The sequence below is a fragment of the Oenanthe melanoleuca genome, chromosome 3, assembly GCF_029582105.1.
Source record: "Oenanthe melanoleuca isolate GR-GAL-2019-014 chromosome 3, OMel1.0, whole genome shotgun sequence".
In the NCBI taxonomy this organism is placed as follows: Eukaryota; Metazoa; Chordata; class Aves; order Passeriformes; family Muscicapidae; genus Oenanthe; species Oenanthe melanoleuca.
This window is the reverse complement of record NC_079336.1, coordinates 72,157,854-72,177,821: the sequence shown is the minus strand read 5'-3', so window position 1 is coordinate 72,177,821 and position 19,968 is coordinate 72,157,854.

Sequence of the window (19,968 nt, the reverse complement as noted above, 5' to 3'; positions counted from 1 at the left end):
TAATTAAATCTACCACTAACATGAACCAGACCTCAAATTAAACAGTTGTGTGAGTCTTGAAGCTATGCTCAATTCCAAGCAGGGAGACTTTGAATAGGTCTCCTTGGGTAGATGGCATACATCAGATATCTTATTCTTCAGCCATTGAGTTCATTTTTCCACAGTTCAATCCAAGAAAGGCATTCTACTTCATGGGCTCATCTAGCTGATTGACAGGTTTTTAGAAGATGCTCCTCTGTGCAAGGCAGACATGCCCTTAACCTCAATAGAGACAATAAGCAAGGTAGAATGCTTGGTTACACTTAGCCTCACCACAGTTTGAAATTTCTTACTAGATTTGAGAAACAGAAAAAAGTCAGAATGTCTTCAAAGTAAATTTTCAGACATAGCATACAGAGAATATGCAAACAAACAGACAAAATCCACTTATTGAAGAGAGGCAAGACTAAGACAAGATGTTCAACTCAATATTACAGGTGAACAAAATTCAGAGTTACTAGCCCTAGTCTCTTTCCTGTATTTCTCCTTTGTTTCATCTATGGTCAGAATGTTTTGTTTGCAACCCTGAACTATGTATGCTTAAACTACCCCTATGGAATTAGTAGTAGTAGTAGTAGTAGTAGTAGTAGTAATCCCTGTGAAATAATTCATGACTCACTAGGGTCATACTGTCTTCCCAGCTAGACTGCATTTCACATGAGGTGCTGGATGTGGATCTCCTAAGACACATTCCTTCTGAAAGAACTTCAAAACAGATGTAGTCTGGTTGAATGTAGAAAAAATAATAGAGAAGAGTATGCCAAGACCTCTCTTAAGTACCTTAACAAAATAATGATAGTCATTTGCAGTCATCCCTGACTTCAAAGGACTGGTTCATGATTATCCCTGGAAGAAAAATTAACCTGCAAACATGTGCACTTCATATATACTGGAATATGGTTATACATATAACTGAATACCTTGAAATAGGCCAATAATTATTCAGTGAATGCTGAAAACTGTTCTCAAGAGTTTGGGAATTATGTCTTAAAACTAAACTTAATACTCTAAACAATATACCAGCTCTGACAATGTGCCAGCTGCCTGCACAGATGATTTGGCCAACACAGGAGGTACTATATGTACCTGTGGCTGCCCTCAGGACAAAGCTTAAATCTCCTTGACAAAGAAAAACCTAAGTAAGGCAGACTAACCTAGAAGTTGAGCAAGCTAACAGAATTTTCATAGTACAGAACAAATCCAAAAATTAACAGAAATCTGTATGATTGACATTTATTGGGAAGAAGTGGGTGATTAACTCATCAGACCAAAAAAAAAATAGATTAACTACATCACTTTATTGAATGGCTATCTACAGTACTTTGCTTATAGCTAAGGACCAAAATAGAGCTATATCCTAATTTACTATGTTTTCACTTCTTGTTTAATACACCAATATATCCTTCTAATACATTGCTTGGTTCAAATTTCCTTAAAATTTGAAAAAATCACTGACACTTGGGGTATGGAAGTAATAATGGAATGCTCTGAGGCAAACAGGGATTAATTGTAATTGTCAATTTTTCTGAGCACACTTAAAGTAGCAGCCCCATGCTGCCTTATTCCATGAATCCAGGAGATTGTTTGAGCAGGCAGTGTTATATTACCCTGGGGTGGGAATGAAATCATGTGGGAGCAGCAAGCACAGCTCATGGAGAAAAATTACCATTTTATATTTATTACTTTGACTGGTTTAAGTGCCACAGGAATAGACTCTCTAATGCATTTGAGTGCAATTCCCCAACAATTTGACTGTGTTGCTTTGTAAACTATTTTTAGGGAAAGTCTCAGAAGACTTTTAAAGGCATAAACCATCTGAATTTAAAAGGTTATTTCAGTGGTTTATCAAAAGGATATAAATAATATGATACATCTGTCCAGATTAAATTGATTCTTCAAAATCAGGTATGAGAACAGAACTTCAGGAGAAAAATTCCTGTTTTAAACTTGCACATCATTTTTGTACCATAAGCTCAAATAAGATTCTTCAGTGAGTTTATCATAATTTTGTATTTCCACTGGTAACTCTACAGTGTGGATTCTTCAGGCTTTTAAAACAAGATATTATTATAAGGAAACTACAGGCTTAAACATACATAACTGCATAATTATACTGTTCACAAGCTAATAGCTAAAGAGCATAAGGACATTCTATTTTAGAGGAGGAAATTTAAGGAAAAAGCAGACAGGCAAAAGTTGATGTCTCTAAAAGGATATTTAATCAAAACTACATTTTTTTCATTAAACACTGAGGTAATTTCAGGTTCCCTACTTCCCTACCTTGTATCTTCACACAGCCATAGACATTAGATATAACCATTTGTTGGCATCCTCTTCCCCATCACCCTTAAAACCTGAAATCTGAGTGTCCAGTATAAAAATGTACCTTTCAGCTGCTAGCAACCCACTAAAGATTAATTTTTGTGCTGATCTTCCAGCACAGGTTAATTAATACCTTGAGGAATTATATGAATTCTCCCTGTGTATGCAATAATAGCTACACAATGAATAAACCGCATATAAGGCTGAAAGCACCTAACTGATTTATGACATAAAAGCTCAGAGGTGCTTCCTGTTTATTTTAATAGTCTTTTCTCTCTTAGTGGCTGAATCTTGGGCTGCATACATTCCAAGGCAGAGTCAGAGCATGCTCTGAGTCTGACACCTCTGAGCACAGCCTCCTTTCCCAGCTGCTGTTTCAGTGGACACCAGGAAGCCCCTTCCAACCCACCCAGCTGGCTGCCAAAACAACTGCTACTCTGCAATTTATGAAACATTTTTTAGTGCTTCTTAAAGGACATAACAGGCTCTCATAACAACTCAAAATCATTTCTGTAGGGAGCTTGCACACTCTTCCCTAGAACTGCCCAGGGCATCCTTAGTCTGCCCTGTAATGCTGCAGGAAGCACAGGTGTGGGAGGAGCCAAAGTCTTTTTTTGGCCATTGTTCTATTACACCAGCATCAGGAGAGAAAGTGAGAAAGGCATTGACATCTAGCTGTCATCATCCTGGAAATGCTAACCCACCACAGTGACTCTAATCCAGAGTGCCGTATTAGTCCAGGCCATTTCATCACAAACTACCAGTTTCAAGCTCTGTTTCCTCTCTGAAAGCTGGATGCAGCAAGCAGCCAGCTCACCGAGTTCATCAGATGAGGACAGCCATGCCAAATCACCAAGGTCATTGAGCCTTGCAGCATCTGATGGGAACTGCATGATCACAGCCAGATTGCAGAGTCCTTAAGACTGCAGTTGCCATCCTTATTAAAAGACTTTTCTATGGCTCTTCTCTCTCCTACCCCTTGGATAAATCTGTGAATTGATTCAAGGATTAGGAAAAGGTGAGCAGTTTTTCCTCCAGTCACACACATGTCACTCACTCACACACATGAATAATGGTGCTGGAACTGTTGTATGGCAGGTATTTGAAACTGAATCACACTAAACAAATTAGTGTAGACCCACCAAGTGACTGGTGAATTACACTGCTTTAAGATAACTGTAGCTGTAATACACCAAATAATACAACACAACCAGCAAACATATTATTCTATTATTACTTTTGTTTTTGCAGTCAAAGATACCCCTTTTTTGTAAAATATATGAACAATTTTTTCCCAAATTTTTTATCTAAAGATACACATAAACTATCCTGGGATAGGATTAAACTCTGTGTTAAATGCTCTCCAAAGAACACTGCACAGATCACTCAACAAATTGCCTCAGTGTTTTACAGCTTCTCTCACTGCTTTTATTCACTGTCCAATTTTCTGTAATTGGATTACTCCTCAAGGAATGGAGAGGCGATCTTCAGTTATCACGTCTAAAAAGTAGTATCTTCACCATTAGCATCTTCAAAGCTGCATGGATTCAGCAACAGTAAGAAAGAAAAGGATCTTCTAGGTCTTGTCCTTCATTCCAGTGAGAGTTATAGTTATACAGAAACAATTCCAACACTTGCAACATCATTGATTTTTTTTCTTTTCTTTAAGTGATATGATATACAGCTGACCACAAGGGAGAGGCATAGCAAATAATTGAAACAAATTCAAGAAAAACACCACTGTTTCTCAAGAACCAAACAAAAAGGTTAAACAGTACCCATCAAAGCAGTAATGTCAACACACACACTCTCCCCACCCCTCTCCCCCAAATTGGCTCCAGAAAGCTGTAGAAACATAAGTCAGAAATAGCTCAGACGAGTCAGAAAAGTAATTTCTATCTTACTTTCTTTCCCAACCAAAGACACATTCAGGTAGACACAATGCCACATCACAATGAAAGCAACAACTTGCAAAAGAGAAAAACAAAGGATAATGCAGAGATCAGTGCAAAGATCAGCAGCAGACCTCGCCTCTAGGAAACCTCTCTCCTTCCAAACTCCAGAAACTGCATGCATTGAACTACAGCCACTTGCTGCTTGGGATGAAAACAGAAGTCAAAAGAAAAGTCACAGCAATGACAGCAGATACAGATGAATAATGAGTCCTACCACAGCACTGTCTGGGCTAGGAAAAAGGGAAGGACACTCATGTCAAATACCTGCATTGGAAAAAGACACTTCAGACATTTCTACAGCTGTTTTCTTCTCATCATTTCCCACTTAATATCTGTAACTATGGGAACATAAAAGAAAACCAAAGATTTAGGAAAGCAGGGACTGAGAAGCAAGACATCTTACAGAGATGAAAAGACAGACCAGCAAGATCAAACCTAACCAAGAAAGAAATGGCATGTGGCAGCCCAGTAATGGTCAAATCCACACCTCTGGTAGAGTGTTTAAACACAGACTCCTAGGTTTTAAATAAGGCAGAAACATTGCCACATCTGCTTCATCCACAAGTAGCAATGAGGAATTAGTTCTAAAAAGACAGCCCACAGACTTTTCCCCTTGCCACAGAAATGCAGTCTCCGTTCAGTGTCACTGGCTTTTATCTAAGGTTTGCTGCTTGTTACCTCATTAAGCACTGGCTTCTGAAATGTCTTGCATCCACTGTGTTCTGTAGCAGAGCAGTTAAATTTGTCACACTTGAAAGAGAACCTTGGAAGTATTACTTTGCTATTTGGCCAAAATTAAAAAAAATAATAATAATCTTTTCTTTATGCAGAATGAAAGAAAACAAGTCAGATAAAATTCAGAACCCCCTTTTAAACTGATTCTGAGAAAAAGTTTTTGGTATCAGATAAGAATAGAAAAGCCTGAGACACAAGATTAATTTACATATTTAGTTTCATCCAGCAAATACTTTTTGCTGGTTGATATTATGCAAGCACATTTCAAGAAGTGGCTTTTCCTTTCAGCTTCAAAAGAGAGAGGAAAACAGAAGAATGAACTTTTCTTTTGCTTTAAATCCGCACCTACTTCAAACACAGCTTTCTTTATGAAAGGCTGAGCTCACTTTTAGATTGTAAAATTAAACCCTTAATACTTCCTCCTTGAAACAATACATAATTCTGAACACTTTTCTTTGGTGAAGCACATACATTTTTCAAAAAAGACTACCATGGGTTTAAGCAGAGAGACTGAGAAATTTCACACTTAAAAGAATGTTTCCTGGGAAAATAGAAAGAAAGTTATAAAGAAGGTTCAGCCTCATCTTTCAGCCTTAAATTATGGGTGTCTTCTCTGATACCAGATGAAGGCAATAGTCTAACAGGTAAAGTGCTTAACAAGGGGAAAAGCAAAAATCAAGCAAAACCAAACCACAGTGCTATAAACTTTTGCCTGATTGTCTAAGCTCATTACAGAGTTTGACCATTTTGGCCTCAAGTATCTAAATAGTTTAGTTTGATGGAGACAGAAAGTTAGACCTACATTGAAAGTGCTAACCAAATGGATTACAGACTGGATGCCAGGTCTGCTCTCATGAGGTTACACTACACTACATTGCATTTTCATCCTTGCAAGTAGTTCCAGTGCTTGACTGCTTCATTTTCAGTTCAGTCCATGCTGAAATGAAGATTTTCTCAGTATACATGGCTTTCAGGACTTGTTTGCTATAGATTCAGCCTCTGACCACAGCCATCTCTCTCTGGTAACTGATAGTTCAAGCTTCAGGTGTTAAATAAAGAATTTGGATAAGGTCATTTCTGTCTCCTCACCCTCTCCCCCTGTTCAGCCTCTGATAGGTAACTTACCTGAAGAACTGAATGGCAGCCTCTAACTACAAGAAAAAAAAAAGATGGCCAGTAGACCCTGTTGTGTTTGATTCATGACCCACTTAACAAGTGCTCTGGTAAAACCTCAATTCATTTCTTTAGGCCTATTTCTTATTTCTTACAGCACAATCTGTCTTATGGCTCAGTCAGCCCCACGAGGCAAAGCCTGGCAGCTCCATCTCCCCTCCCATGCAAGTAGAAGGAGGAGGAGGAGAGCTGCAGACACAGCCAGTCAGCCCAAGGAACATATGAAACATCCCACTGCTCAGTCTCAGGCACCAGAAACATGCTGTGCTCTCACAGTGACTCAGAGTCCTCAGGTGCCTGCAGCCAGACAGCAGCTCAGGAGGGCAGGGAGCACAGAGCAGCCCTCACTGGCTCCCAGAGGGCAGAGGGAGGCAGATGTGCCACTGCCCAGGAGAACCTGAGCCAGCACTGACAGAAACACCTCGAGAGCCTCACTGATCAATCAGCACAGCCACCTGCTTTAACAAGTGCTCCTGAACACACACAGGCTTGTTTCTATGGGAAAATATTCTGGGTGAGCATTTTGTAGAACTGCCAGCAGATGATGCAGCCAGCACTGCTAATGTGATGGCAAAACCCTACGATGGTAAGAATTTTATGTAAAAAAAAAGTAGTCCAAATTAGTTAGAAAATTAAAAATGTATGCCTCAGAATTCCAAAGGGATGCACAATTTTATATACAAAAGCCCCCAAAATGGATGAGACTGAATTTTCAAGAGGCTCTTGTAAAAACAACAAAAAATAGCTGCAGTAAAGGCTGGCCAATTTGTGGTGTTTGTTATATCTCTTTGCAGACTGCTTCTGATTTTTATTGGATTTTTCAAGTTATTAACAGATTTATCTTTCTCAAAAAAACACTACTTTTTTGAGTGGGCCTGAAATTGAAGCTCAAACCAAGGGCTGTGGAGGTCCCTGCAGAAGGTGAAGCAGAGTAGTGGGAAAAGTATCTCCACCTCCCAGCAGGAGCCAGACCCTTTGGACAGAAAGCACAGTGGGGGCAGCCTGTGCTCCTGTGGTGGGAACTGCAGGGGTGTGGCAGCGGCTGGACACCTCTGTGCCTGGGCTGAGAGGAGCAGCACAGGCTGGGGGATGGCTTGTGGAGAAGAGCAGGGCAGGAAATCACATCCACCAACCTTCCTGACTCAGGGGGATCTGCCCCCAGCTAAAACAGACACAGCAGCTCTGCTTCTGCAGGTGTCTACCTGGGCAGTCCCAGTGCATGGCCCACACTGGTGACAGTGGTCAGCTCTTTGCAGGATGGGCTAGAGATGAAATCCTAAGGGATATGGGACATGGATCATAAATATGCTGAGTTGAAAGGGACTTATCAAGATCATCAGTGTACCATCAAGACATGGATAAACAAGTTGGATAACATGATTATTCTGTTCACACATATATATATACGTATATATGTATGTATGTATATGTGCATGCTTTTTTCACAGCAAATATTTTGCCTGTCAGATGTCTTCAACAAAAAAATCAGTGTCAGATCGTGGTATCAAGGCATTACTCACATGGCCAGCTTCTGACCCTCTTTGCTCAGCACCTGGCACTTCTTTTGATGAACTGACATATTCAAATGAATTAGGGCTGTGGTTCACAGAACAGGACTTCATGCAGTTTAAGAGGATGGAAGAATTTAGGAAAAAAATGAACCACTATAAACAATGTAGGTTATTTTGAACTCCTCCAGCCTAAACTAAAGGCTAAATAGTGCAGTGTTTGGTAGCACACAAGAAAACTGATTCTTAATTGCTACTTTTTCTTCAAGGATTTTATGCAACAAATGGATAAACATTGAATTATTACTTCAAATACATTACAGAAAAGCAAGTTTCTTCTTTTTTTTTTTTTTTTTCTTTTAAATTTAATTTCTCAATGTTCGTTCACAATCTTTGAAGGCCTTGAGCTGATAGAAAGAAAGGACAGAGGATTTGAGGTTCAAATGATGTAAGGATATGAGTTTAGTACCACTCCCACTGCCTAATTTCATGATCTGCCCAAATGTGCAGAAGATATATAATTTTAAGATTTGAGGACTAGTAAGAACAAAAATTAATTAACTCTTTCAAAGGTGTGGATGGTCTCCTCTGAGGGGTGTTGAGTGATATTGGAACAAACAAGGGACCTAGTCCTGTTCTCTGAAAACATTTTAATGGCAGCAGGATTAAGTCACAGAGTGAAGAATCAAGAATGCCTTCATTAGCCAAGTGCTAATTGCTCTGAGCAAGGATGGGAGGAGTTGGGTTTCACTGAGTCAAAACCAGCACCTCAGTTTTCCTTGTGGGAGGGAAACAAATGATGCCTGCAACCTCCAGGTGGTGTTCTGCCTTCTGCAAGAAACCTCTCCTGATCTGTCCTCAGAAGAGCAGCTCCAACTTGCTCACCCTTTGGGATATTTGCACTGCTGAGCCCTGGATTACCGTAGAGGTCTGGTAATAAAATAAATAACATTAGCTATCCCCCACAGAGGACTGAGACACAAATAAAAATGAAAAGCAAAAATAAAAATCAGGAGGTTGTTTTTTCCTTTTTGTTTTTTTTTTTTTTCCTGTTATTTTTAAGGAGAAACTAGGAAACAAAGTGGCATGAGGGAAGAAAAGACATTTTCCATCATGAATTCTTGAATGCTGTACACATGATCTCATTGGTAATGGGTCAATGCCTCCTGTGGTGCCTCGGGCAAGATGCCTGTGATATATAAAATTCTTCTAGTGGCAGTTGACATTGCAGAAAGCTTTTATTTCTTTCTATCCCTCTTTTATTTTTTTCTTAAGTGCATCTATGTCTCAATCTTAAGCTTTCAAAAATTAAGAACTTCATAACAACCAGTTTGTTGACCTAGTAATTGCATATTGAACCCTTTACCACACAATCAACTATTGTCACACGGTTAAAGAGCTGAAAATTTAAGCGCTAATAAGGACATTCATGACATGTTGTAATCAGTAGTGCTGGTGTCAGAGACGATAAGTGAAGGCTTGGGGGCTTGTAGCCATCAGCACACACCTGAAATAAACAGAAAGGCTCCCTTCCACACCAGAGAGAAAATAGTAAGTGGCATAATAAAGGAGAGGTTCTATTTGCTTTCATTAGTTCATTTCTCAAAAGTAGGCAGAAAAAAAAATTGGTTATTTTTCTATAATTTTCCTTCTAGAAAAAATGCTGTTCCATATACCCAGTTTCCTCAGAGGACTACAAAATTCTAGGAGGACTCAGCTGTGTATCTTAATGTTTCTAAGCAGAAGGTGATAAGCAGTCATCAGATTTTGGTTTTGTGTTTTTTTGATACATAGGGAGCATACAGAGGTCAGTGTAGAAATGACACAGAGAAGAAAGCAGCAAAATTGTAAAATGCACCTTCATTACAGCATATATATATGATCATGGTTACTAATGGCAAAAAGAAAGTGAATTTTCCAGAGTGCTAGCGGCATTTCAGTTTTCTCTAGGTCATTGCAACACAGAAATTTCACATATAGTAAGTAGATAGGGGGTGATTTTTCTGTTTCCTTTGCATTCCCTATTTAAATAGTAACCCAATAGGAACAGACTATTGATATTACTAGAATACAGTACAAAAAAGAAACCATAATATCTGCATATTTTATATTTAATTCTTTTTTGGACTCACTATGGTGCCCATAAGTAAACAAGGAGAAATTAGATGACCAAAGTCTATCATTATTTATTTTTATTGTCCATTTCTTATTGCTGTTTACTTACAATTCTTTAAAGTAACACAGGATATAATTTAAAATTATCTATACCAGGAGTTTTACTGCACTATTCTCTACCCATATATTATTATATATGGTTTATAATACATAGGCAGTGAAGAATTTGAGGCTAGATATTTCCCAGGGTATTGAGCTCCAAGGAAAACCCTTAATGTCAGAAATTTCAGCAAAAATATTCTGCAGAAAACACACACAGATTGCCTATTACTAAATATTTTTCTTCCTTTGTGGTACATTAATAATTTTTACAGCATTTTTTCTTCTCTGTGTATATATATATGTAGGATATTATTTCATACTATGAATGAGACATAAAGATATAATTCCCTTGCCTTGCCAAAGTGGCACAGTAAAAGTCAGAATATTTGCTGCACAATACTACTTTTCATGAAAAGTACCACTACAAACACTGACTATAGTCAGACTGATATTTTCCCCACCGTGCTTTTAGTAAAATATCTTTTTTTTTTTTTGTTGGTTTTATTTTTTTAATAAACAGCTTCTAATCAAAGAAGTAATAAACTTTCCACACAGGGAAAAATTAAAAATCTAACAAGAAAGGCAGAAAAGCAGAAGAGTCCAAAGACTTTACAGGAGCCACTTCAAGTAGATCCAAGATCTCTGAAGAGCACTTAGTACTCTGTGAAAGATCTTAAGGAGCTACAGTCATGCTAGTTTCCCCAGAAAAATCTGTAAGTCATGTGAACACCAGTCTGTCTGGTCCAGACCCACCTCACTCAAGCATTTGGCCCCAAGAAAAAACAAACTGAACACAAGTATTTGGCCAGCCCTTCAAAGCCTAAACTAGGTGATCTAGTGACAGCTCTGAGTCTCAATATAGAATAAACTATTTATATTACTTTTTATATTACACTTATAAACTCCCTCCTTATTTTTCTGTTCCTATCCCTCAGACAACTTGCTGCATCTATTCATAATTAGACAAAAGGAATGACCAGAAACTCTGCAAATGCACACTGTGTACATATGTGTGTGTACTTACATCTCTCCTCCAACCAGAGAAAGAAAAAGAGATGACAGATTAAAAAAAAAATAGTAATCCACAACAGTGGTTTATTTCTGTCCTGTACCCTGCACAAAATCACAACTCAAAAATAAGGATAGTACCTTGATAATCCATAACAGGAAATACCTTCCCCTCAGGCACTGTTATTTTGTCTGCCTCAAGTTATGCTTTGTAATCCAGCACAAGGGAAAGTGCTGAAATAAGGGTAAAGGAATGGCTGAAAGTGCTAAACTTTTCAATTCAGGACAGAAAATCAAGGCCAAGTCTAGCTTCCACAAAGTCTAAAATGCAAAAAATGAAAAGAGCAACTATAATATTAATAATTAAAATTGAATTAAAAGTAGTGTAAGTTAAGGCCAAGTGAGTATTTTTACTTTATAAATTTTTTATTGTTTTTGATCAGTTAGAATCACAGAAGGCTTTGAATACAGAAATATGCATGTAAATGAAATAGCATGTACTAAGATATCCTAACTGAGGACATTTTTTTAATAAACCATAAAAGTTGTATAATTAATGTAATAATATATTAAGGACACAAATAAGTAATGAGAATTATGTTTAAATAACTGCTGGGTAGGCAAGGGTCCACGAGGATTAAAAACACAACCTTGAATCCAGATTTTCATTTTGCCAATGCCACAGCAGTCACTGCAGTTTTACTGCTATGAGGACCACAGCCATACAGGCTCAGCCTGGCTCTGTGCTTTCATGGTATAGCAAGACTCAGTTTGGCTCAAATTGCCAGAATTTCTCAGCTCTTAAAGAGAACCTTTATTCCAGAAGAAAAAGGGCAGCAGCCACCCTTAGATTAGGAAAGAGCATTGGTTTTCCATTGCCTACAAATGTTCATGTCAAGTCACAAGTATAAGAATGATGGAGGGACAGTGAAGAGCTGTATGTCACAAACCTCCCTCCTAAACCCCTTCTGGTACCCTCTCCACTCCCACAGCCAGGTTTATCACAAGTTTCAGAAAGTCTGGGGAGAGGCAGAACTGAGGGGCTCAGAAGAGGCACTTCCAAAGTGCTCCAAGAGTTTGATTGCAAACCTCAGTATTTATCCAGCTCTTTAAAGATGACAGGCAGCCTCTGATCATTACAATGAAATTTATGTAGACTTCATAATAATAAATGGTGCCTGATGCACTTTTCAAACATACATTATTAGTATTTTGGTACATTAGGCAAAAGTGTTTTTGTAAAGGTGGTGTTGTCCCTATTGTAACTTAACCCACCTCATCCTCTCTGAGAGCTCTGACAAAACCCAGGTGCAGAAGATCCTGCACAAATACTCTGGGCTTTGTGCAAGGAGAAAAAAAGGAGTCTGTCTAGAGCTGTCACCACAGCAATTATGGATTAAAGATGAGGTCTGAAAACCAACTGCTAAAATACTTAAGCAGTGTTGCTGCCAACCTTTATATGGTAATGAGAGTTTGATGCTTCATAAACTAGCAGCACAAATATTTTAAGTATTTAGCAGTAGGAAAGTCAAAGTGCCGACCAGACCACAAGAGAAAGAAGGAAGCAGTAGTACTGAAAAGAATTATTGTCTGACAGTGAACCCTGCCCATGTGAAGCATAATTTCACAGACACCAGGGGTGTGGCTGCTCCTCTAAACAATTGGACACATACAGTGACCCTGAGAAAGTTATTCCTTGCTGACAAAAGAAGGGTCAGTCAGTGGGAAAAAAATCCAAATTTCTTGGCTATTTGGTCATACTCTCCCTGAGTAATAAACTTTCTCTTCAAGGATTCTAAGTGGATTCCCCTTGGAAACTTGTCATTATATGGATGAGTTTGTGTTCTTTTGTGTACTGATGCTCTAAATTAGCATCATTCATGAAAAAATGCACATAGATCCCACTTACAGTGTCTAAAAAAATCACATTAAGAAAGGATTAATTTCAACATTATTATCCCTAATGCCACTAATAGTGTTTTTAACATAAAAATACTGCTTACATGTAGGTTGATGGCTTCATCTCACAGAGCTGAGGAGTGAAGCTACACCCTTTTTTAGTTTGATTCTCTTGTGATACTTCAAGGATTGTAATTACAGTAGTGCTATACCACGAATGAAGGGTATGCTCTGGATCTGAGGTAACCACATGCCCTTGACCTTGTGCTTTTGAGAAGGAAGAGATAGGTGACAGACTTCAAGAGGCATATTCATGCCACTTGAAAACATGCCCTTATTTTACATGTAAGATCTGTTTAAAAAAAACCACCAGGCATTTGATATTCCTGGACCAGAAGGGTTACATGGGGGTTTAACAAAAGCAAATGGGAAAGAAAAATGGAACTGAATGTGCAGATTTATTCTGAACAGCAATGTGAGGAGCACAATTTTGACATGTACAAAGGCTATGTTTATTATCCCCTGGAGAGAAGATGAGTGGAGAAGCTGACATTGGTTGCATAGTGACATTTCAGGATGGAAGAAGGCATATAGCCAATTAAGTCTAGCATTTGTAACCTGTAGTGCTTTTCCCCTCAAGTGCTTATCTAACACTCTTTAGAATATGTTCACAGCTGCAGCTTCTATTTCTGCCATTAGTAAACTTTTCTACTCTTGCTTTAAAGGAACATGTTCTAAACATCCTTCCTGGTACATTTTTTTTTAATAATTTGAAGGATCTAGGCCCTCAAATGATTCATTTTTTGTGACTTACTATTTTCAGCTCTCTTCTAATTTTAAATTTCCCCTTCCTATTTTACAATGAATTCACTGTCAGTCCAATCAGTGCTTATTTATTCAGTGCCCTTGGATTTCAATCTTGCATTGACCAGGCATATTTTTTCTAGTGTTACCCCAGATGAAAATTAAGACCAAATATATTATTTGTCTCTCTTACACTACATTTGCTAACTCTCTTTTACTGTATCTACAGCAACTTTCAGTTCCCTGGTTCTTCTGAACAAGGTGTTTTCATAGAACTTCACTCTTAATTGATGCAGGTATGTGTTATTCCCTCAATCACTGTACATCCAAACATCCTCTACATCCTTAGCCAAGAAGCACATTGTGAGGGTGTGCGTTAGCTGAACTTTAGAGACTCAGAACCTGAAAGAACACAAGAGTCCAAACTACATTCCCCTTGAAAACAGTGAAATTACAAACCATGATGTGACTTAGAAAGATTCTCAGGCCCTAAATTGCAAGTTTACTTTAAATCATATACAGCTACTTCAGTGCTGAAGAATGTCCCAGTAAAGCAAAATGGGATAAAAGAATTGTAATGAGCAGCAGAATCAGTTCACACTAACCACTTTCTGGACTTATCTTCAGAAAGCACAGGCTGATAAATAAGAATGTTGATGTAACACAAGGATGAGGAACATGGATATGGCCACTCAAAAAAAAAAAAAAAAAAAAAAAAAAAAAAAAAAAAAAAAAAAAAAGGATGGTCTTGTTGTTGTTTAGGTTTTTTTAACCCAGCCATAAAAGATAATGAGATAAAGCCCCAGGTACTCATCTTCTGACAGTAAGAATCATTTGTGTGAAGGACTAAGAAGATTAGAGTAGATAAATGATTTTACAAGAGCATTGTGGAAGCGTGCAGTAGACCTTACATTGTATGCTGATATTTTAAGATACTTTACAGAACATTTTAAGGACGTTCTTACAAATTGCAATGGCTCTTGTATATGAAACTGTGTCATCTGTAAGAGCCTATTTCAGGAGATTATCTTCAAATTTGCTCCTACTTGCCATTGACAGTAAATTGCTGCTATTTAACAGATTTCTATAAAAAAACCAGCCTGTGATTTAGTCCTGGTGTAGGCTGTGATCTTTCATTTGGAAACTCTACAGACAACTGTTTGGGGACTAATACAACAGATCCATATGCTTTTAGACTCTTTTGTGTAGAATACATTCTATCTACACCCTCAGGACATAAGCATTACTCTTGATAGTATTTTTAGGAAGCATCCCCTAAATTTGTTCCAGAGCTACTGCACTTGAAAGGCAATGCACAAAATACAGTGAATGAACAGTTTTCTCCCTTCTGCACTGGGCATGTTGGTGCTTTCAGGGGTCTCATTTGCCCATGATTTCTTTCAGCATGTTCATTGTTTCCTCAGTCCTTCTTATTTGTTACAGCTGCAAAGTAACCTGAAGCAGACCTTGTCATTCCTGAATTTCCTCTGCCCTGTCCTGAGCCATTCTGAGTTAAATTCCCAAGGAAACCATTCAATCTGCCACCTGCCTGAAAACCAGGATGGAAAGCAAGTATTCCCTGAACTTTAGCAATAACTAAAGCTACAACTGGTTTCACAATGGCAAAGTCACTCTGTGTTAATGACCCTTAATTGCTCATCCCTCTTTGCTCCCTTGCATCAACACCTTTTGGAATTACAGTTCAAGTTGAAGACAAAAATAACAGAGAATACACAATTAAATTGACAAAACAGAACACATACTGATACTCTCAAACATCCCAGCAAATCCTATATATTTCTTGTGAAAACCAGTTCATATTGGAATTAAATATTAGCACTTAAATACATGGAGTTCCTGTCTCTCTTTGTCTCTCTTGCCAGAGATGCTAAAGACAAATCATTTCTCTATCCAATACAGCAGGATAAAGGACAAGGAGGTTTGTGAGACCCACCTCTAGGCTTAACCATAACGACAAGTTTATCTTTAACTTCACCTGTACCTAAACCTTACTAGTACAGTTTTGGAGTTTGTAATGGCTTCATGGACACCTATCCTCCCACTAGTTCCCACTAGTTACTTTTTTACCATCCAGATCTTTCCTCTATGGAACACTTTAAAAACCAAAACGCATACTTAACCTAACACCAGTACTGCTACCCTCTATCTCCATTCGTTTGTATTTTCTTTCTTAGAGGGACATTTCTGTAACCAGAGTGTTGTGAGCTCACCTCGTGGATCCAGACCAGACTGTGACTTTTGAAATTCAAACATCTGTCTAAAAGCCAGACACCCTTTGTATTTAAGTCAACAATAAAAACTTACTCAAGAAGAAATGAAATGTAGCAAAAGACAGGTATTTCCTTTCATATTAAAATCAGTGTGAGTAAAGAGGAACAGTTTTTGGTGAATCAGTAGAAGAATATATAAGCTGTTCAATGTTCATTCTTCACTGTAGAATGAACTACATGGATAGAGAAGGAAAGAAGATGATGGAGCAATTATGTCACTGGCATGGAAATGATCTTGTCTCAGTTCTTTCCCCAATTTCCTGCTAAATAATGCTTTAGCTGCAGTTTGTCTGTTCTCCTAAGTGTTTGCACAGCAAAACATTTCTTGTGAGGCCTACAGAAATGTCTGTGGAGTGAAAAGGGATTCACTAACCTTGATGTTACAGCAAAGTGTTCTGTTTTCTGCTTCTCTTCTTCTACTCATCTCTAGGAAGTTAGAACAGAAAAGGATTGCTGATAGAAAAAGATATGCTGATAGAAAAAGGAAATAGGAATCCAAAACTGTAAAAATGGATAATGAGTTGGGCCAAAATAATAAGGTAACTACTTATTTCTTAAAAACATCTTCAAAAATAGTATGATGTTTTAATTTTACTTGACATTCAGCTCCTTCCTTTAGGACATTAGACCACTACTAATTGAAAAACAAAGGTTCCTTTAGCCACAGAATGATGGGTCAAGGCAGAAAAGATTAATTTTATCTGGGTCATCTGGTCCAATTTCCCTGCTCAGGAAGGGTTTTCTAAAGCCAGGTCTTGCCCAGGATTAAATTCAGATACTATATATGCATGTATCTATAAATACACTATATATACGATATGATGTATAGAAAATCATGGGTAATTTATGTGCAATCCATATATTGAGATAATCTACATAGAGATTTTACACAGATAAATGCTGACTATACATTATATACCTATAGACAATATAGACATATATAATAAGAATAAAATTATGTGTGAACATAGAGAGAGATATCACAAAGAGAAATATAAATTAAAGCACAGGAAACAGGAGAACTAAAGAATCCCAAAGGGCTTCATGGACTCACCCTGTAGACACTGAAGGAAGACTCTGGTCTTTCTGTTAAAACCCCCAAAATGCACTCTCAGCTCTAGTAATGAGTCAAAGGCTTTGTTTAACCAAATAATTCTACATGTAGAATTTATCATATGGCACTGAGAAATGCAAAACACTCAGCCATAGTGAAGGGTTTTCTTTCTCTCATACAACTAAAATACTATAAACTGTGCACACACAGGTGATATCATAACCCTCACATTTCTCTAAGTTCCAAGGTATACCTAAAGCCACAAGTGGGACATCACTCCAGTGTTTTGTTAACATAACAGGTTGTGCTTCACGGTTAATTAAATTTTATGTTCATCCATAGGAAAATACAACTTGTAAATATTTGTGAGAGATAGTATCAGTTTCAAAGTTGACAAAATGTAACCGCTTACACAAGTTTGTAGATGCAGTAACTTTTTGGTTTTGACACTAAGAGTTTAAGGTTTTTTTCTTACAGTGATGGTTCCTTTGGGGATTTGCCTCAAACTGACGTCCTCAAAGCTGATTCTCTTTAGCTCAGTTCAAGGCTATCACTCCCTGTGCCTTCACTCCTCATGTGATGGAATTACTTATCTATTTAGTTATATAATCTTGCCTGCTTCTGCATGAATACAACCCTTTCTTAGGACCTGCACACTGCTCCACTGCTCTCCTTTGTAGTTTCAGACTGCTGACTCTCCACTGCATCCCAAAGCTTGTCATCCCTGTGTTGCCCAGACTCCTTCATTTCTCCCACTTGCTCTGATTTTCTTGCATTAAGCTGAAATTTCCCATGGTGTTTTTACAAGCAGCTCATTTGAAAGACAAAAATTGCAGCAGACTTTTTCTTAAAAAAATTGAAGGAATAAATATAACAGGGATGAAATATTAATGACTCCTCTTTTTAATTTTCTTTGCTTTTGGTTTCTCATCTGGTTTAAAGCCTCATCCTCTTGCAGTGGAAGTCTGGTTGTTCTGTTAAGACTGCTTTGGCCATCCCTCCACACTAGACTTCAAAATATGTCCATGATTCATTCTTACACCTAATCCTACTGACCCTGAAACCACCATGAAAACAGGTCAAGGAGCTGAGTGGATGGAGCTACCATGAAAACACAGTGACATAATAAGTTGTTCCCAGAAGGCAGAAGTAAGGTAGCAAACTCAGAAAAATGACACCCTTTGAACTCCTTATATACAGAAAACCAAATATTCTCCCTCTTGGAACCTTTCATTGGCCCTTTCCAAATGCAAATGGAAAAATGAGGGAAGAACTCTGCAAATAGATGACCGAAGACTTCTTCTGCAAACTCCTCAAGCGAATGAGATCATGTAGACCTCTGGAAACCTGACCTACAGTTATGCCAGTTGAAAACCAGATTTCTTGGCCTTGGGCAAACTGGGACTACCAAACCTTGAGATATCTCTGCCTCTCTTCCCTAAGTATCAGCAGAGGACTTTTGACAGTCAAACTAAATATTAATTGTATGGTGAGAATTGATACAAATCTTACTATAGGCACAACTACCTTTTTCACTAGTACCTAGATGCAATAACACTAATACTGGCATCAGTTGTGATTTTCTTGTTGTCAGTTGTTGGTATAAGGCCAATAAATATAACCACTTATTGCATTCCTTTTAACCAGGATCTGTTTTGCAAACTGGATCAGAGAGCAAGCATTAAAGTGCTAAAATTAGTTTGTGCTGCAGTAGTGGCAAATTAAAAATGGCACACTGTTACACCAAGCAGTGTATAGTTCTGCCAATTGATTTACGAGGTCAGGAGAAAAAGAATTTATCACCTGGCATTATCTCTGCCCAGATTTAATGGCTGCTCTGTCATCAATGCACAGAAAAATATAGAAGTTGAGAAAGGTCTTTTCAAAAGACAAGGGCTGTTTACAAAGGAATGGATCTCTCCAAGACACCCTAATAAAATAATAGCCTTGGTGGCCTAAATCGTGCAGCACAGTGAGAAATCTATATGGTGATGGCTTTTGGCTCCAGGCAAATATTTTTAAACTCGTGGTCAAATGACTAGAGAACTGTCACATCACGCCACCTCCAGCCATGAAAAACATATTAAGGTCTGGACTGCCTGGCATTTTTGCTGCCCCTTTGTGACAGTGGGGCAGCAAATTTAATGGCAAACTGAGATCCTTTGCTGAAGTTCAAAATGACATGTTCACTATTAACTCAAAGTCTCTTTTCAAAAATAAACACTGACAAAGGACAGAAGACTACATTGGCTCCAGTATAAGAAATCACAGGAAGAAAGAGAAAAAAAATACTTATTGATTTATGGTGAGGCTTAATCTTGAGAGATAAAAAAAAAAAAAAAACAAAAAAAAAAACCAAACAAACAAAAAAAAAAGAAGTGATCAGACTATAAGCAGTACTTTAATGTAAGAACTAGTGCCATGTTTCACCTCACAGGTGATTGCACTTCAGTGACAGACAATAGATGAATATGTCCCTCTCTACAGTATGCTGAATGCATTCACAAGCTTTCTGGATTAGAAGAGAGGTTGTAAACAAAAGGGTTTATTATAATGGCATTCATCTGCAGAGAAAAAAGAATAAGTATGTATTCAGAAGACCATAAGGAGTTTATCAGCATTACCAGCTTCAACTCTCATTGTAATCCTTGATATAAGAATGATTTGGGCATCCTCCACTTCCACTATCCGTAGGCACTCAAAATCACAAGAGTTCTAATTCACAGTCTCACAATAGACAATTCATGCCCTATTTAATTCTCAGAGTCCATGAAATTCATTGCTGGAAAAGTATCAGGTGATACAGATTCTAAAAAGGAGGATGAGGATTCTAAAGACTTTGCTAAAATCTAATGAAAATGTTGTGCGTTATTTAATCCTAAAAAAAAAAGTTTCAATATCACCGTATTTAAAATTACGCTTAATAAAGAGTACAACCAAAGTTGTAAAATCTAATATCCAAA